This window comes from Corvus moneduloides, chromosome 11, assembly GCF_009650955.1.
Source record: "Corvus moneduloides isolate bCorMon1 chromosome 11, bCorMon1.pri, whole genome shotgun sequence".
NCBI lineage: Eukaryota > Metazoa > Chordata > Aves > Passeriformes > Corvidae > Corvus > Corvus moneduloides.
This window is the reverse complement of record NC_045486.1, coordinates 7,749,153-7,765,427: the sequence shown is the minus strand read 5'-3', so window position 1 is coordinate 7,765,427 and position 16,275 is coordinate 7,749,153. Positions and strand designations below refer to the sequence as shown.

Genomic DNA, 16,275 nt, shown 5'->3' with positions numbered 1-16,275 from the left:
CTGCCACAAGAGTGCAATTTCTTATGGTAAAAAAGAGAGGACTCAGAGGGTGAGAATACAGAACTGTTGAAGGGCATTGCAAAGCAGGGGGCTTGTGGCTGGTGGAGAAAGAAACAGATCATATTCAAGCAATGAAGATTGATCATGGACAAACACAGTTCTCTAGTGGAAGTATTGACCAGCTGGAATAATCACCCGTGGGATGGTCTTTAAGAACAGGTTTGATTCCTTGTATTTTTCCCACCAGGTAACTTAGTTTTCATGCCCTGGGGCCGAGGGAGGGACTGGCTGACCTTTGGAGGTTCCTTCCATCTCCTTTGGTTAACAGATCTCTAAATACACATTGGACACGTTTTAATAGGATCATGCTGAAACCTATGTTCCAGCTCTGTAACCTGTTCAAGTGGAATTTGTTGTATCGGTAAGAAAGGCTGTGGTAGTTGTCAAGGAAAGGTGGTGTTTTTCAACAGGTTTGGGTTTTTTGGCAGTGCTTCTTTCATGTCATCCTCCAGGACAATTCTACAGTGAATCCCTGTCATCCTTCTGTTTAAATATTCTTCTCTGCTGTAATGTTGCATCTAAGCCAGTTACAGAATTGTTATTCTGCTTGGAAAAATTATGGGGATTTGTGGAGTGCCTTGTGGGGGAAAGCATGTCCTGAGTGTGGATCAGAATGAGCAATTGTTCCAGCTGGCTGCATTCAAACTGTTGATTTCAGTAACTACAGCTTGACATTTGGTTCATACGTAGGTGTGTTCAACAGTAAGATTTGTAATTCCATTTAATTTCATTTTATCTGTGAGTATGTATCCCCTTAGGAAAAATTATTTTCTTAGTGGGACTAGCAGGAAAAGGAGGGATACTGTGGAACCTGGATGTTGTGTATCTAATGGAATGATAAATGTGAGAATACATCCTCTGTTTCTATAATGCCCCATTATCAGTCTGCCTGTCCATGAGCAGCAGAGTGAGGAAACTGGAGAACTAATTTCTTCACAAGGCATTATTAGTCATAGCTAATAAATTATTTTAATAGCTAAAGAATGTGCTAACACTCACACAGCTTTGGCTTTGCATCTGTGTATAGTTTGCAGAGAAGGGAACTGCTATTTTGAATATTTTAAAATGCAAATTATTATATTCTCCAGGTAAACGATAACAAAAAAATCCTTCCTTTTATTCTGTTAAAGAGTATTTAGTGGCTGTTTGACTAATGCTTGAGAATTAGGCATGTTATTAATAGTTACGTAAGTAGTAGTTAGAAAAAGATATGATTTTATACAGTATAATAAACAGCTGTGAATTAATACAGTTTATAAATATATGTCAAACTTCCATGTGTCAGAAGTGCTGTTTGCTTGGGGGGCTTTTGTTGACATTTAAGCCACTGGTATATTTGGGTCAGCGTGAGTGTATTTCTTAAAATGAAAATATTAGGGTTTTAAAATTAAATTTGATGCCACTAAAAAGACATTTCTTGTCTTATTAATATCACTAATGTCATGAATATTAGCCTTGTCAGCATTTTAACATAGGTAGTCTTTGAAATTTCACTGTTGAATCTTCAGGTAGTGATGAGATTCTGTAGTCAGTTTCTCAGCATGGCCCAGCATATTTCTTAGCAAACAAACTGAAACACAGGATTTACTTGAAAAGCAGTATAGTGCTATTTTATATATATACTTTCCCTGCATATGCGACTTAAAATTGTATAACAAAAGAGCAGTTTTCAGAGAAAAACAGGGAGACATGGACCAAATGCTTGTTATTCAGAAGACATGTTAAGAAGAGAAACCTAACTCATGTAATCTTTTAAGTTGGTTGTAACTTTCTAGAGTGTGAGTTCTTGGTTTGTTCTTTTTCTTTTGACTGGGGTTGACATTTCAGTCATTGCTGTAACGTTTCTGTCCTGCTCGTGTGAGGCGATGCACTCTGGCTCTAGATGGCAGTCACTGGTAGGCAGAGTCGTTCTGAGATGGATGCTGGGCTTGGTCCCTGCACTGATTGGCTTCTCCAGCTGAAATGTTTATGTTGTTGGACAGCAAAAAAAGTGTCACTTCTGCTTTCCGTTTTGAACTGCAACAGATATACTATAAAGAAAGGAAGAAAAAAAAAAAAGGAAAAGAAAGGACAGAAAATGTTGCAGTGAAATATTCACAAAAGAGAGCTTTAGTAATGCTGACAATACAGAAGAGATTTCTATTATATCAGCACGACTCCTGTCCTAGATTAACAGACATACATTTGTTTATAATGGAAGAAATACCAGTTTTTCACTAAATTCAGTTTCAAAGAGTAAAACAGATTGACCAAAGTGCAGTCAGGGATAATAGGAGTGGAGAAATGTGTGGTTATAATTTAATTTAATCGAGTGAGGATTTCCCCACGGTCTTATTGGCAAGTGTTGAAGGAAAAATAGTTCTGTTTTTTGCTTAAGACCTTGTGTCTTCCACTCTACCACCTGCATCCCCATCCTCCTTGTAGTGTCCATTCTTTCTCAATTTCCAAACTCTTTCCCATCATTATACAGGTAATTCCTTCATAGTTGTTAGCAGTCTGTCTCTTGATTCTCCATGCTGTCTCTTCCCTTTGAAGTAGGATGGGCTTTAAGGTTTTTCTTTCTCTCACATGGTATAGGTGCTATTTGCCTCTCTAACTCCTTATCACGGCTAAACAGTTTGATAGAAAGTTGCTGTTGGAGAAAGCAGCAGCACTCAAGCAAATGAGCAACAATTTCTCACCCCTTGCCGTGTAGGGCTGATTGCACTTCAGGAGATGAATGCTGCTTGATAAGAAAGCTACTGTTACCATAAAATCACAGTTCAAACCCAGGATTAATCGATACATTTTCTTGATCTCTGGTTTCAAATGCAGTGTCAAATTACAGTCTTGTTTACCTATTTGCAAATCCCAAGAAACTTTGGAAAGAGCTGAGGTAATTCTGGATGTACAGAGGTATACTTAAGATCATGTTTTGACCTTCAATTTTAAAGATAAAGAAATTATTTACTGTTATTTTGTATACTGTACTAACTACCAGCTCTAGTAAAGGAACTCTGATCCTCTAAGCACTTTGCAGCTATTCTGCAGGATATTTTTGCACCAAAAAAGAGTAACCAAAACACAAAAGATCTTGATTTTTGCTTAATACAAGCCTAGCAACAAGCTTTTAATTTCTTAACATACTAGTTTTAACTGTGGAAAACTACAGATTTTTGAAAAGAAAGGTGCTTTATCTGCAGAAGAATAAAATAAACCAAACCACCAAAAAAACCCACCCAAAGATTTAATTAGATCTATATTTTCATGTGTTTATAATGAAAAAGACCATTAACACTTCCAGAGCTGAGTTTTACACTTCAGTCAAGTGCATTTCTAGAGCCAGTTTGAGAAATGTGGACCATCATTTCTGAGGGAAGGCTTTCTGAGAGTTAGGGGTAATTTAGTACAGATTTCTGTGTGAAGTTCATGTGCAAGAAATACAAGAGAGAGAGATAATTCTGGTATTTTGTCAAGATTATATATTAGGGTGACAGGTATCATAGTCCCTAATAGATTGCAGAGGACAGAGATAATGAAGAGGGATACTTTGTGTTCCCAAGCCTGCCTTGGGCCTGCTATGTAAGTGTAGGCAAATCACTCCTCCTTCCTCAATTCCTCTGTCTGTAAAAATGTTGATAATGATGTGGATTATTTTGTGTTTCGTTTTGAGATCTTAAGGGAATACATGGAAATGAAGTGGTAGGAACATGAGAGGAAATACAAAGTAGTAAAATAAGTATCTGTATTGCAGACAGCTTTGTTCTGGCAACTGATTATAAAATTATTGATTCTGTTCTTTCCTGTTGAGGGTGTCACTATGTACTTGTTCACAGGATTTTAGGAAAAAAATTTGCTATTTCTTACACTTGCCTATCTTTCAGCTTCTCATTCAGAATTTACAATAAGGTTATTCTGCTTTTATTCTTGCCCATTACCACCCCCCATGAGGGACCGTTAAAGCTGTAGTTGGCGGAGGATAAGGACAGCAAAAGTCTGTCTGTCTTTATTTTCTCTATCTCCTCCCTTTCTATCTCTCTGTCTCTCTTTGGCCGTTGAAAATGTAGGTCATATTGCATCACCATAAAATGGAACAGTCAGAAAGGTGTTTGAAAAATGCATCCTTAGCCTGGGGTGCATGCCAGTGTCCTTTGTTTACATTGGGAATAGTGTTGTACGTGTGTAGGAACCAGCATCTCTGTTAAGGTTAGTGGTACGGTACCTGAATTATGAGTGAGATTTTAGGATGACTTTCATCTGCCTGCAGTAATTTAAAATTAGACAGATAAAATGCAGCCACTCAAAATAATGATATACACAAGGAACTCATTTGAAAACCTTAATCTGCAATAACTGTGACAGTGTTGTTTGAATAATATTACCTTTAACAGAGAAGCTCAGTAATAATTTTTGCAAATCATATTATTCATGTACTCTCAATTGCCTTGATTAGCTGTGCCTTTCTGTCCTGAAAAATACGTTTATATTTTATGTTTGTATATTTTTCTTAGTTTTTTACTTCATTACTGTTTTACTTCATGCACCCTTTTAAATGATCCAATCAGGATTTTTTTAAATTTTAAAAATGGAAAATCATTATGTCCAGTGTCTTACTGCTATCTACAATGCTTTCATTGTTTGTTTCTGATGTAATACAAGTTGTAATTGGTATGAAATATTCCCGTGGCTTAAAATGCAGAAAATATCTTTTTCTTCTCTACAGACATATATAAATACCATTTTAAAAGAAATGTATTAACATAATTTCAACTGTCCATATTTATCTTAGTTTGCTGCAGTAAGATAATGTGTTTTATGGATTGAACTTTCAAATAAATAGTGGCATGAATCATACTGCAAGATGTAAGTGTTTTGAAATATAAGACAAAATACTTGCTTATAGAAAATCTTGCATTATTTCTGAAAGGAGGTATGTTTTTTACCTTTCTGTTCAATGCTTTGTGTGGTTTTACTTAAATTGTTGAAGTGGAATATGCAGAGGGTTCTTATGATTTTGTTAATCTTACTGCTGAAGAAGACTTCTAAGTTAAGAGAGAAATTGTTGGAAGATAAAATCAGTGATGACATGATTTGTTGAGGAAGATAATGAAAGCTGGTCATTGCCTGTTGTCATTAGACAAAGGAAAATTATGGTGGACAAAGTTAAGATCCATCAAGTGCACTTTGCTGTACATAATTATTTTGCAATTTTTATCAATTATCCAAAAGGTGTTATTGCTTCTCCATTTATTAAGGTATTAGTTATGTAGTAACTAGTGTATTAGTTATTAAAGTTTGACCTTTCTCGTTATTAATTAAGATACCTATGCATGTTTGAAATAGTTTCAGAATAACTTGTATCATTATTATATTTTACACCAAATATTCTGTTGCATTTGTGTTTGCACAAATAATAGTAAATATTTAGTTGATTCTGAGAAACACTTGCTCTTGGTGTTAGGAATATAGGAAATACATGAAATCTTGAGAAGCTGTAATTTTGTAATTGGTGTTTACGGAAGTTTGGTATTTAATCTCTGAAGCATGGAGCTGGTAGTTGTTTTTAAGTCTGTGAAGATGTGAAGAATTGTGTCTCCTGGAGAGACTAGCAGGGCCAGTTATGCAATTGTTGGTTCTGATACCGTCTTTGACCCCCTGAGATTCTGTAGTTGGTGAGTTCAGAGTCAGTCTCCAGCACAGGCAGGGTTAGCCCGAGAACTGCTGGGATTTACCCTTGAGCTGCCAGCTGGCCGTAACAGCAGCCCCTGGCCTGCTGCTGCCTGGCTCCTGCTCCCTCCACACACACCTCCTGCTCCTGCCTTTCCAAGGGGCAGAATGAGACCTTGTGAGGTTATCCCCAGACCTATAAAATGCCTAAATGAAGCCCAGTACTGGGTATGATTATACCCTGCATGTTCACATCCTTGTTTATATAAATATAACCTTTGTATTTTATCTTAAATTTGAATATTTAGTAGATAACATAGATGAAAGAGTGTTCCAAAATTTAGGCACATTCTTTGGTGCATATTTCTGGCACCTGAAAAGAAACAGAGTTAAAGGACCGTGATAGCTGAGGCATTAGTTTTGATGCTTTCAAAAGTTAGGGATGCTCTATCATGTATATTTCCATTTTCTTTATTTTAATGAGTTGATTTGCAATTACAATTTTCATGTAAATGTGTTTCCCCTTAAATGGATAATATGCATTCATAATTGTAACTCTCCTATATGATATGTAATCTGTGTAGATACAGTTTTGACTGGAGTATAGCTTTTGCTCTGCCAGGCTGTGTTTTTTTTGTCTTGCATATCAGTAACTCTTCAAAGTATTAAGTAGCAATTTCATCCAAATTTCTTTGATAGTCAGGCAATGAGAGTGACATAATGCTTCACTGGTTCGGAAATGCAGGGCTTTTCCCATTTTCCTGGATTGCTGCTTTGGCTATTTTTGTCATTTTTCACCTTTCAACTAGCTCTCCCTTTTCCAGGGTACCAAGGAGAGAGCTCCACCTGGCTTGTTCTCAATCATCCCATGACTTCCTTGCATTACTCTCTACTGACAGTTGTGGTTGTAATTGACTTGCTGTAAATTCTCAACAAGAATCATTCCTGTTCTCTGCCACCCATTTTCCGGAGAAAGAGTTCTCTTTAAAGGGTCATTAAGGTGTCGATTTATTCTTTTGAAACTTATTCTTTTAACTTCTTTCAAACTCAACTGCAGGTGTAATCCCTGCAGCAAAATTCACAGGTGGTGACATAGTATGCTCTGATCTTTTATATACAGGAATAAAATTTTTGCTGATCCTTCCTTCACCCTTGTCTTGTCTGTTTCTTTACTACCCTATTTCTAGACTTGTAAGTCTTTTGAGATGTCTTCTGCTTTATAGTTTTTGTTTTCATTTTTGCCTGAAGGAACAGAACTTGCCTTTTATGAGAAAGTAACATTTACATCAGGATAAAAGAATGAGTGTTTTGCATGCAGAGCTCTCATATCCCCTAAAAAAATTGGGGTAGAGAAGGGGAGTGAGTTACTTCCACAGCAGGTAGGTCATATGCTCAAAGGGCTTGGGACTTTGAGGCTGAACTTTGAATGATCTTCTGGGAAGGGGATGATCCATATCAGTTTGGAGTCTCCTGTCCTAAACTAACAAAGGACAAAAAGGATTTTTGATAAACACCGTGTTGCATTTTCCTAGTTAGCAGCAGCAGGAGTTGAAGAGAAAATTTTATACTGTAGTATTCAGTGAGATTTGTATGTGTAACAAGGAAATACAGCATTTTCTGAGACTTCTACTGATGCAGAAATTTGCTAATGATCACTTCTATTAAGCACAAAGCAGAACAGTGCCTGCAGAAGAGAGAAAAAAAAAATCCTGGACTTGCTCTCAACTCTTGTCCATTGAAAACAAGAAAAATTTGGATTTTATGCAGTAACGAGGATATAATTGAGGATGTTCTTGTTAGGATCAGTTATGTCACTGAGCAGAGTCAATCCTAGAAATAGTAAATATATCTCCAGAGGATTTTTGTTGAGGTAATGTTAGCTACTAAGCTACAGTTTAAAGGAAAAGATGAAAAAAGGGTTTATCCACAGTGCATAAAAAGACTTTAAAGACTTAAACTTAGTTAGCAGACATCTTCCCAGAGGAGCAGCCAGAAGCCAGGAAAAGCTTCATTCTGTACCTTCCACTGGAGCAGAGCCCTACAGACTGGGGGACAGCGTGGATGCCCTCTTGGACTGCATTCCTCTTGTCTGTACTTTAGTCCTTTGAGGGGAGAAAAATAGTTTTCTTTAAAGTGTCATCCAGTCCCAGTGCTATGTTGGCTTATTTATATGTATCTTCATGGCTTTTTAGTGATGAAAAAATGATCAGCAGTTTCATTTCAAAGCCCTTGTAAAAATCAATTAATTGATCTTAAATATAAGCTGTGCATGAAAATAGTTGTACTTTTTTCTAAGTTTTAACAGGGCTTTGGTTTAGCTTTAACCAGTTAGGCATTGATTTATGCTAAACCAAAGGAAACTGGGCTTAAGTTTAGTTTATATAAACCAGTTTAAAAGCATTGAATGAAAGGATCTTAAAAACCTGAGCTTGAGATGATAAAGGTCCTTGTTTGTGGGAAGGCCTCAATCTATACATGTCTCTAAATTCTTCATTAGTGGTACAGGGATAGTCCCTGATGTTGATTACATGAAGGATCATTTTTAGCTCTCCACGTTCTGTGGCATGGTGGTAAAGTCCCTGTTCTTGGAGTTGTGCTGTATTTTAGAAAAATCCTGTGCAGAAAATCCAGCCCTGTTGTGTTTCCAGCTTGTGTTACAAACGCAACCATCTGCTTGAGAATCTGTTCAGTAAGAGTCGATGCAATTGCAGTAACTGGGCTGAAGATTGAGGTTTCATCCAATGCATACCTTTCTGGTAATGTCAGACTGCCATTTAGAGAGCTGCTCTGTACAGCAGACACCATAACAGCTCCCTGCTTACCTTTCAATTTGAAATCCATTGCACAAACTGTTTTTGTAAAATTGATAAAATGCTTCATATTAGCTTTTAAATAGATACATGTATCGTTAGGAAACGGAGTTAAGGTTTCAGATGTCTTAGTGCTGTACTCTTTTTCTTTTCTTTCAGAATTAATCAGGTACAAGTTAGGATAAGCTTCCAAAATCTGAACAGATGAAGATAAATTGATAAATCAACCCAGCGATTCACCCTACTTTCAAGGTACTGTGACATGCTTAACCAAATATTTTCCTCAAGCAAAAGATTCTCATGTTTTAGATGTGAGAAGTGTAGAGAACAGGATATTAGCAGGGTTGCAAAGCAAGTCTGAAGTGTTCCCAGATGCAGTGGGGAGACTTTTTTTAAATGCAGATGTTTAATGTGTGTTTCAGTGGGGAATAAAGCAACCTTACAGTCAACCTAAAAGGAGTTCAACTTGGCATGCAACTGCCAAACTTCAAAAAATGAAACTAAACTGGATTATATCTTTCAAGCAATTAGGTGAAGTGATTTGGAAAAGTAAATTATGGCAGATAGGGAATATAATAGAATCAGTATTTTAAATTTATTATTTTTTATATTTTAGAAGAAGTAACCTTCATTTTCTGAATAATTATTTTTTCTGTTTCCATGATATGTTAAAGCATTTGAAGGCTGTTAGGCTCTGGCATATGCCATAGCCTACCAGCTGCATCAGTCCTATTATTTTACAAATTCAGAAAGTAGAATTGTAATCTGAGGTAAGACTGTACAGTTGCCTAACAGAGTGGGTTTATTCTGCATGACTAGTGTTCATTGCAGAATGTTAGAAAAAAGAGAAAATTATGATAATGAATTGAAATTTTGTCTGAAGGGCTGCTGGTACAGATTATTTTATCAGGTACTGCTAATTCATTGAAAGATTATCTGTTTCTTTCTCTGTTTCCCTTACATTTATCTCTACTCTTTATCATCATGTGCATTTCACCATTTTGTATATTTTTGCTTAACTCCATGAAAAAAAAGACTTCACTGTTATGCACAGACATGAAGAATCCAGACTATTACAGTCTGGCCAGTATTTGCTGGGCAAATCACCTTTTAGTATATTCTAAAATAGATTGCAACAGAAAGGGCCATTACAGTAGCATGGATCTGGTCTGCAGAGCTTATTTAAGTGGCAGAGTTAACCTAGGCTCAAGAACTGTGAGGAATGTTTGTTACAGCCTGGATCTTGCAATATGCAACATTGGAAACTGTAATACCTGAAATTTTTATAGCAAAATGCTTCCCTGGGTTGTCTAGCAGCCTGAGAGGTGGCTGTCTTAGTGAACCCAGAGTGTCTGGGGTTGCAAAAACTGGCTTTGTTCTTTCTCTTTCCTTGCTCCTCATCACTGAATAGGGCCATATCATCTATCAGGCTTTCATACAATCCTAGGAAAGTCTAGATTGGAACAATCCTCTGGACATCATCTGTTCCAGCCTTCTGTTTAAGGCAGGTTATCTGAGGCCTGGTCAAGCTAAGGTTTAAATATTTTTTGGCAAGAGAGAGTTTACAATTTCTCTGGGCAGCCTGTTCCAATATTTAGTTGTCCTCACAGTAAACATTTTGTTGTTGTATCTAGACAAAACTTCTGAAACAACTTCTTCCTGTTGCCTCTTGCCCTGTCACCTTGTTCCTTGTGAAGAGAGTTACCTCCATTTTTCCTATAATTATCTTTTACTTGGAAGACTGTGATTACATCTCACCTGAATCTTCTCTTCTTTAGGCTGAACGAACCCAATTCCTTCTCATTTTTTCACAAAGTTTTCCCACCTTCTAATCACTTTGTTGGCTCTCTGCTGGACCCTGTCCAGTTTTTTAATGTGTCTCTTGAAATGGCTCAGTCTTCCAGCCTGTCACAGTCTCTGTACATAGGGACATTTTTGGTGGATCTATTTGTTTTCCAAGTTTTTGTGTCACCTGCAAACTTGATGATGTATTTATTCCGATCTTCCAGATAATACTAAAAGATATGAGATAGGATTGAGCCCAATATTGATCCCCAGGGAACTCTGTTTGTGACTGATTGCCATTTGATTTTGAGCCATTCCCAACCTTTGAGAACAGCAGTTTAGCCAGTTTGCCAGCAATCTCATGGTCCCCATCTGTGACCTTTCAAACTTTTAGCACCCTCACGTGCGTCCTGTCAAGTCCCATAGACCTGCCCATGTCCAATTTGGGTAATATTTTGTTGTTAACTTGCTAAGCATGTGGTCAGAGCAGGTAGCATCATCAAAGCATCAGCAGATAGCAGTCAAACATGAGAAGAAAGTTTAAATTGAAATTGCTTTGTGCCAGGGTTCTTAGGATCCTTGGTTTGATGTTGAAAGCACATCAGACACCTGAGGGTATGGGGCCTCAGTAGCTTCCCATCATAGGTAGCGTGGCTATGGCCTCAAGGAACTCGAGTCCTGTGAGCTGTGCTTGGACCCAGAGTCTTAAATTGGCAAGAAAACAGGCAGGGTTATGAAACCTTGCATGGTAGTTAGGTTCCAGCAGAAGATCAGTAGTACCAAATTGTCCCCATTAAGTGCTTTGGTTTCAATAAATGGAAATCCAGTAATAATGTTTTGTTACAATTGGCTTGAATAGCTGTGTACTTGAATAATTCTAAGCTGTAATATCATATTCTCTGTGTATAAATGAGAATCTACAAGGTCATACCTGTTAATGATTCCTCTGATTAAAATGATTCATCTGCACAGTTAGGTTACTGAAATTGTTTTAACATTTTCAAATTCAAAAAGTGATTTCAATACCTTATGTAAAATTCGTAAACATTAGTTTGATTTCCAGATCATTAACTGGTTGTATTTTGTGTAGTTTTGCCTATTTACCTTTAACACTTGGAAACTTTGTATCGCTACGGAGTGTTTTCTCTGTAAATTTCCCTTCAAGAATTGACAGTATGTGGTGACATTAGCAGGGCAAAGATCTGTGCTCCTCTATTCATTATTCTGCTTTAGATCACTGTGTCATTAATTCTTGCAGACATATTTGAAAGTGAACTAAAGAAGGAAGTGGTTGTAGTCTTTTGCTAGGTTCTTAATGCATGGCAATGACATTGTCTTATAATTTGGATGTAAAAGTGTTATTGTGATGTTTGGATAAATGTTTAGGGTCATCTTTTGCATTTTCATCCTAATGCAGAATTCTTTGCAGATTTACTTATTAGCCTCCATTCCCCAGTTCTTCCCTCTCAGAAAAGGATACCTTAAGTTACTCTTCTAATCTTAACAGTATTGTTCTTTCCCCTGGTACAGGTGGTTTATAGTAGGTATGCACAATAATTTATATTCCAGCATTTAAAGTAGCTATGTCCCAATGCTTCTGAGCATCTCCACTTTCACCTTTGAAATGTTACTCATAAATAAAATTATACACATCAACCTGTTCCCAGGATCTGTGGGAAAAAGGATAATAGGCTGGCATGATTTCTTATATAATTTTTTATTGTGTGCTGCTTATGATTAGTATTATTTTGCAGAACCACAATCCTGTGTATAGTTATAAAGGGAGTTGCTTAATTTCCTGGATGTCAGAGTGAACTACAGGTTACCATAATGGGTTTTTCTTAGTGTGTTAATATTTTTTCATAATGGGGCTTAAATTAAATGGTCTGTTTGTTGCAGCTGGGTAGTTCTGTCTTCGTCTGGATATTCAGATTTATGTGAACTTTTTATCTCTTGCTTCCATACTTGCCCAGTTATAGTCTTACACTTCTCATACTGGATATACATTTTAAAATGCACAGAATGTGCTCCCTGTTCCAGCGCTGTCAGCAGGAGCTGATGGGAGGGTCAGGACTTCAGCATGTCAGCTGCTCGAGTTGTCACTTTATCCTGAATCCCATCTACCAACAAGTCTATTTGTTCTTAGTTTTTAAGCCCTTCTTGGTCATTTCATACCTTTTGGCTAGAATTAACTTGCTTGATGTCGTTTAGTGCCATAATGCCCCTCAGAGCTTCTCCTTCACAGACTTTTTGTGAATTCACTATTTTCCTTTCTTCTTTTCTTTCTTCTGAGTACTGATGAAGTGACACCCCCATGGATTCTCCCTGTCTCACCCTTTGCACTTCAACTCTCACATCCTTTCACTTCCATTGTGGAAAATCATCGGTGAATTGTATCATTGTACTTCTGCTCTTAAAGGAGTTCAACTGCAGATTCATCCTTCCTTTTTCATTCCAGTTAAGAGTTGTCATATCTCAGGTCCTATACGGAGGCTGTCATACAGGTTCTAACTGAACAGCTGAAGTAGGTGTTCCCTGTTTGAACGGCTTTCCCGGACCACCTGGCAAAAGAATGAAACCTGCTGGTACAGGTGAAAAAACGCCTGCAGTGTCATGCCACGAAATAACCATTCACTGCAGTTTTCTGCAGTTGCATGCTGTTTGTAGGTATACATTTAATCATTATGTTATCAGCCATGTTTAATATATTTTTAAATCTACTTAGTTAGCTTTAAAACTGTGGGTTTTCCTTTTCTGTATGTTCTGTTTTCTATTTTTGTCTCCTTTCTTTGCTTTTGCAGGCTGTGTTACATGTTTTGTTTGTTCATTATGCTTTCTTCACATCATTATTTGACTGTTTTCTCTCTATCATCCACTGTATTCTGCCTCATATTTTTCCTTCTCTACTTTCTCTTTGAGCTTAAGTCCTCCTTGTGTTTTCTCTCTGTTTGCAGAATACTTGTTCTGATTCACAGGTATGAGCAGTTAATGTTTTTTCACACATTGGCTAAGTCCCAATGCTACTGTTTGGGCTATTTTGCTTCCTCAGATAAATTCTTAGAACTAGTGGCATTTCCAAGCTTGTTTTTGTTCTGTTAAAGAGAAGCATTGGCCTCTGGGCAGTTTTCCACACTTGAACGTTCTCCCCACTCCTGACCAGATTCACCCCACTTAATTCTGGATGTCTAATGCAGATGCCTAATTTATGTGTGTGGTCACCCATGGCTACTTCTGTGGTCAGTGGGAAGAGAAGGGCTTCTTCAAATAGTGTTTTGTGCCAGGAGGGACCAAACTGATCCCAGAAGTATCCCCTCGTCTCTGCTGACCACCAAGGGAGCTTTGGATGACTGCACTTCTAACTGGATGTCTCAGATTTGTAAGAGTCACATCTGTTAAAGTCTACGGCTTGTACATGTGTTTTCAATTCTGATCTCCTTCTAACATGATGGATTTTCAGGGGTTTCCCTTTTTTTGCCTAAAATAATTGATGCATCCATGTACAGCATTATGGAAACAAAGTAAGAAAATCGAACTAGTGTGCTTAATTTAAAGAACCCAAACAACACATTCAGCCTAATGATTTTGTAGGAAAGGAAAGTTCTCGCCACTTCCAGTTCTTGTAAAATTAGTTTTGCTTCTGCCCCTATTTCTGCTGTCTGACTAATTGGTCTTGGGCACTGAACTGATGAACTGGTCCTTCCGCTGCCACTTCCCTCCCTCTATTGGAACACTGATGTACTCATGGCACAGTGAGAAAATACTTCAGTAGCGGAAGGTTTACTAAAGGACAGGCTGAGGCCCAGACTGCAGAATTAGATCTTGAGTGGGAATATATAGGGAAAGAAGAAAAGTCGTGAAAGAGGGAGGGGAAAAAAGTGTAACAGCCAGATTGAAAGAGAAGAGCCATAAAGGGGATAATCAAAGCTGTATGAAGTAACAGTGGCATGTGCTTTTACGTGTGTGGCTGGCACTTCTGAAGCAAGAGGCACTTCTGAGTAACTTGATGAGTGTCAGCTTTAGAAATGAAGAAGTTGATAATCTATTGGCTTGTTAATGTAGTTAGTTAATTGATGTAATTTTGCCAATTTTTGCATAATTTGACATAAATACATTGGTAATGTTTAAAGAAAAGAATCCTGTGATGTGCGAACATTAAATTGATCTGCCACGGTTGACTGTCAGTTAAAGGGTAGGTGATGGTATTCTATGGCTCTGTTTGGTCACTTGTCACTATATTTGCTTTACGATTTATGTAAAGTAAATAACAGAAAAACCCTTTATGAATTTGATGGACACTTGGACATATCAAGGTTTCTTTTTCAAACTGCAGCTGAGGCAGCTTTCTGACAGCTTTATTCCAGGACAAAGGAGAACTGCATGAATGAAGTTCGTAATATAAATGAGAATATTTGACACAGAGAATATAGGTCTGTCTGTAACTTGCTTTATCCTATGGCTGGTGTCTGAATCCAGCTATGGATGCTATCTTGGACTCCATTTGTGAAGCACTGTTGAAGAACTAAGCTTGAAAGAAATCAGTCATAGACTTTTTTTCCTATCTGGCTTCTTTACCACAAAAAAAGCTGATGTTCTGTTCAGAAATTGTTCAGCACCTGACAGACATTTTTCTTCCAGTGATGTTCTTAGCTTTAATTATAAGTAGTTTTCTATATCATAAAGTATGCTATTTGATAATTAATCAAACAATAATGCCCTCCATTCATCTTTAGACTCTGATTCCATGAACACCTTTATTCATGCTCAGACTAAGATGAAGAGTTTTGGGAAGCTACAGACAGGGCAGCGAAGAGCCAGTATAACTGTCTGAAACATCAGACAGCTCAAGAGGCTGATGGGGCCAGCTCAAGAGGCTGATGGCCTTTGATAATTAACCATTCTACTGCAAATGTCTGCAGTAGAAGCCAATGTTGCTCTCTTTGCCTAAATTTTATGGTGTTGGCCTTTTATGAAGGAGTTAAGTTAGACTTGCAGTGATCAGGGGGAGAGAAAAATCACGCTAGCTATTCTGTATTATATCTGCAGTTTTATGAGATAACTTCTGAGTGTGACATAAATTATCAGTTGGGTGGAACACTGAAACTATTCTTATAATTACAGCCTATCCTATCCCATATGACTATGGTGTGATAGGCCTGAATTTATAGATCTTTTATATGCATAAACTTGAAAAGAAACATCTCTAGCTTGTCTCACACTTCAAATGAAAACAGAAAACGAAAATTAGCTAAGCCTGCATGTATATGCACCTCTGCAGGTTAAACAAATTCATTTGCAGTTCTTATTTCTGCTATGTAGTTTTGCAAGTACATGTATGAGATCTGTGAGCAGTTCCACTGATAGTGTCAGTCCCGTGCTCTCGAGTATCTGAAGAGGAGGCAGCACATCAGGTTTATATATTTTCAGCTGTTCTTCGAGGATATTGTTACTGACAGTGGCATCAAGCATAGCCAGAAATCGTTGCAGATCATAGCCTGACAGTTTAATTTGACATTGGTACTTCAACACTTCAGTGAAGAGAAAACCCTGTAATAAATGAATTCTAAATCCAGATTTTTTTTTATCAAAGAACTTGATTTTGCAAAACTTAGACTTTGTTACTAAGAGTTACCTGGTACGACAGCGTACTTTAATCCTCGCTTTTAGCACGGCTCGACGTCATGGCAAAGTTTAGTCAAGGAAAAAAAAAAAGCTGTTTAAAAAAGAAATGTGGAATACCAATGCCAAGACCCTCTCCCTGGGTGACAGGTTAGGGGTATAACGAGGGCAGCAGCGCGCAGGAAACTCGCTCGGTATCCCCCCTGAGCCCGAGGCTGGGCGGCCGCCCCGGGAAGGGAAGGGAAGGGAAGGGAAGGGAAGGGAAGGGAAGGGAAGGGAAGGGAAGGGAAGGGAAGGGAAGGGAAGGGAAGGGAAGGGAAGGGAAGGGAAGGGAAGGGAAGGGAAGGGAAGGGAAGGG

At 37.8% G+C, this 16,275-nt stretch overlaps 1 protein-coding gene and 1 long non-coding RNA gene across 3 annotated transcripts in view; one reads left to right on the top strand and one right to left on the bottom strand.

The window, feature by feature from the left end:
* Positions 1 to 16,275, top strand: part of ATXN7 (ataxin 7) — an 89,012-nt gene that overhangs the window by 10,304 nt on the left and 62,433 nt on the right. For both annotated transcript variants that reach the window (XM_032121369.1, XM_032121368.1), the window contains exon 2: positions 8,676 to 8,768. The gene's annotated coding sequence lies outside the window, so the exon portion shown is untranslated. The remainder of the gene's footprint in view (positions 1 to 8,675; positions 8,769 to 16,275) is intronic.
* Positions 12,000 to 16,208, bottom strand: LOC116449653. The gene is made up of 2 exons (XR_004242481.1): positions 15,931 to 16,208; positions 12,000 to 12,862 (listed from the first exon to the last, which is right to left on the bottom strand). It is a non-coding gene; the product is annotated as an uncharacterized LOC116449653 (long non-coding RNA).